The sequence below is a fragment of the Magnolia sinica genome, chromosome 3 (genome assembly GCF_029962835.1).
Source record: "Magnolia sinica isolate HGM2019 chromosome 3, MsV1, whole genome shotgun sequence".
NCBI lineage: Eukaryota > Viridiplantae > Streptophyta > Magnoliopsida > Magnoliales > Magnoliaceae > Magnolia > Magnolia sinica.
The window spans coordinates 94,783,092-94,787,479 of record NC_080575.1 but is presented as its reverse complement, the minus strand read 5'-3'; positions in this window follow the sequence as shown (position 1 = coordinate 94,787,479).

The following is a 4,388-nucleotide window of genomic DNA, read 5'->3' as shown; positions in this document are numbered from 1 at the left end:
GTCTACCCGACCCATAAGTATCTTGATTTTTACTTATTAAATTGAAGTAATTAAATAACTTTAAATCTTTTTTATAAAAAAAAATATTCTATTTATAATTTATCATGAATCAACCTTGTGCCAGGTAAGTTACTTTTCTACTTAGATAAGTTTAAAAGGTAACTTATGCGGTGGTCATCAAACGAGCACTTTTTATTTGGATGATTTTTGTTCCCACTGGTGGTAATAATTATACGAAGTGGATTCATATAAATATCATAATCAGCTCTAAAAAGGCTCCATGGTTGGACATTGTTGTTTCAAATGTTTTGTTGGTGTAACCCACCTGAGTTTTGAAATTGGCTGATGTTTAGAATTGTATCTTATTGTAATCTCTCAAAACTGATAGATGAAATGGATTTGTTACGGGCATATATGTAGACTCCACCTGGGCACAGAGATATCACTGTGACAAGTCAAAGCAAAGGCAGATGTTGCCTTGTAAGGGAGGGCATGCATTAGGTGGATCCCAAGATCTACTAAAGTGGGTGTGATCCAATGTTGTCGAATTGCATATGCGATGATGTGCGATTGCATATGCTTATGCACATGTGCAATCGCATATTTTTTGTTTTATTTATTTTTTATTTTTGGAAAAACTATAATAATTAAAAAATTTGTAAAAAGAAAAAGAAAGAAAAAATTAAGGGTAACTTTTCTAAGTTAATAAATAACTAATTTTACATATTTAAAATATATTTGAGAGAAATAAAATCAATTAAACAATTAATTAAATAACAAGTGCTTGAATCTTAATATTTCAACTTCTAAGAAAGGGAATGTAGGGGAGACAGAGAGACCACTTAGAAGTAGGAAATAGAAGAGAGAGAGAGAGAGAGAGAGAGAGAGAGAGAGAGAGAGAGAGATCACTTAGAATTAAGAAATATTAGATACGGATAAAGTAAAAGAATTTTGAAGTGAGAATATTGCAGATGGGAGAGGTTTGGAAGCTTTCTTATAGACTAAAAGTTATTTTTTTTACAAAAATAAAATAAAATAAAATAATATGCCAACCGTTGGCCAATATGCGATTGCATATACTGTATGTAATTGTATACATCACATATGCGATCGCATATTTTTACATATGCAACATATGTGATCTCATATGCAATCTGCATATGGATATGCACATATGCGATCGCACATGACAACAATGGTGTGATCTATGATCATGGGGGCCCACCTTAATATATGTACCTTATATCAATGTTATTCATATGTTTTGAGCACTTATTTGAGGACATGATCCGAAAAATAAGTCGAACCAAATCTCAAGTGGACCATGATATAGGAAATAGCAGTAATCAACCAATCATAACTTCTCGTGGGCTATAATAATTTTAGATATGTGATCTCTTCATCCATGAATTTGTTACCTTATCAATAAGTTAGATGGCAAATAAACATTCTATCACAACTTATTCTTGCGATATGGTCCACTTAAGATTTGGATCTGCTTCATTTTTTACATCATGCCCTTAAATGAGTGGTTAAAATAGATGGGATGGTGTGTTTGTAAGGCATATACATTACAGGGGGCCTGTCAAGGATTAGGTGGGCAGGAATCCAAAAGTGATATAGATCCGAGCTCAGGTGGACCACACCACATAAAGCAGTTTTGATAATGACATCAACCCTTGAAACCTCCATACAGTCCACCATTATGTTTATTTGCCATCTAAGAACGAAGGAAAACACAAATATCAGCTTGATCCAAAACTTCTGTGGCCTCAAAAAAATTTCAATGGTAGATGTTCAATCTCCACTGTTTTTTACAGTGTGGTACACTTGAGCTTTGAATCTGCCTCATTGTTGGAGCCATTTGGTGTGGTTTACTTGAGCCATGCTGTAAAATGATATCATAAAATGCATGGACGGTGAGAAAACAAGACATATATCATGTTGGGTCCACAGAAATTGGTGACGTCAATACACTACTAAGATTAGTGGTGTGTGGCACACCATGCCATCGGCTTTGTGATTGATCAATGATGGGCCACAAAAGTTTTGGATCAAGTTAATTTTTGTTTTATTCCTTCGTTCAGGTTTATGTTACCTTCTCAACAAGTTGGATGGAAAATAAACATTAACCAAACCTTATGGTGGGCCTTAAAAAGTTTTTAATGGTAGGGTGTTCGTGCACCTCAAATTTGGATCTACTTCGTTTATGGGTCATGCCATAAAATGATCTGACAAAACAGTTGGACAGCGTAGATAGAACACGTACGTGGATTGCGTAATACCCCTGCCTGTCCCTAGCTCCGAACGGGCAGTTCTATGGGCAGGTCCACCGTGATGTATCTGTACATCCAAGCCGTCAATCCCTTTTCTCACATTATTTTAAGGAACGAGCACAAAAATGAGACAGATCTAACGCTCAAGTGGACCACACCAAATAATAAGCTTGGTTGCATTAAAATGTACGGAGGATTAAATGTCAATTGCATTAAATGCAAGAGTCATCTGTTGTGTGATCCATTTGACTGTTGGATCTGCTTCATTTTAGTCTTTATACTTTAACATAATCTTAGAAAAGGGATAAACGGCTTGGATTTTACAGGTACATCACGGTGGGCCTGCCCACAGAACTGCCCACAGAACTGCCCGTTCGGAGCTAGGGACGGGCAGGGGTAGTACGCAATCCGCGCCCACAGAACACATACATCCAAGTTTGGCCGCATGGTAGCACCTGATCCGCTCCCATGCGTCCCAGCCTCACCCAACACGGTGTGGCCCTGATAGCGGCCCACCTTCCGTCCATCCGTTTAGGTACCTCATTTTAGGGTATGAGCCTAGAAATTAAGAAGATCGAAATCTACGGAGGACCACAACATTAGAAATAGTGGTGATTGAATGCCTACCATAAAAAGTTCTCTATGGGCCACCATAATGTTTATTTTCCATCCAACCTGTTGATAATCTTATGCAGATCTAAATGAAGGGGGGGGGGGGGTGGGAACAAATATAAGCTTGATCCAAAATTTTTGTGGCTGATAAGAAAATTTTAATGGTCAATCACCACTGCTTCCTGTGGTATGGTCCACCTCTACTTTCTATCTGCTTCAATTTTTGAGTAGCGCCCAAAAATGAGCTGGAAAAACAGATGGACGGCGTGGATATACAAAATATACATCAAGCTCGGCCCCATGGCCAGGGCTGCACATAATCCGCTCCCTTGGGGTAATGACTGTGGATTGCCTGCTGGCAGGTGCTCCATGGCGCCATAAAGATGTATGTGTTTCATCCATACCGTCCATACATTTTAAAATATCAATTTAGAGGATAAGACCAAAAATGAGGCAGATCCAAGGTTCAAGTATACCACACCACACGAAGCATTGGTGAAATGATACCTACCGTTGAAACCTTCCTAAGGCCCACCGTGATGTTTATTAGCCATCTAACATGTTAATCAAGTCACATAAACTTCGATGGATGAAATTCAAACACGAATATCAGCTTGATCAAAACTTCGAAGACTCTTAGAAGTTTTTAATCGTGGCCATTCAATCCCCACTGTGTAAAATCCACCTGAGCCTTAGATCTGCCCTTTTTTGGGGCTTAACCCTAATATGACGTGGCAAATGGATAAATGACGCAGAGAAAAACACATACATCATAGTGGGCCCCACAAAGCCCCTGCCCATTATTTTATACAGGCCTGAGCCCGGCAAAAAGAAGGAGAAAGATCTCTTAGTTTTGAAAGAAAATGAATCTCTCTTTCTTTATCTTCTTACAAAATATTACAAAATTACGTCAGAAGCTCTTATTTTTCGAGCCAGACTGATGGGCTGTTATACATGGTCCAAGTTTGGCCTCTTTACAAAACGGGTTTGATACTTAAAGCCCAATCCCAGCCATCGAGCTTGATACTACAGCCGTAGCGTGGCCCAAGACTAACCAGGTTCAAAGGCCGGATGGGCCAGCCTAGCCCATTGACAGGCCCAGCCCTACCAGGACTGAGTCCGTCCTTGTAGGGTCCCACCGATTGATAGACCATCTTTCCCAAAAGTCACTCGGACGGTCTAAATTGATCATACAACAAATGGTCAGTCATTAACCATCTAATCATGTGGATCCCGCCTTTAATTGCCAATTCCTTTTCTAAAATCAATTGGGCCGGACAGTCCAAAGTGATCATATAACAAATGTCCAATCAATAACCATCTAATCATATGGCATGATCCTAGCAATCCAATTATTGGCTAGGAAAATGGACGGTCCATATTGAGCTATTACTATAGTAGCTCTTATCATTGATTTGGACCACCCTCATTGGGGGCCACCTTTGATCACTCATACCAATATTGATCATTCTAGGAATAGTACGGTCATTGATCTAGACT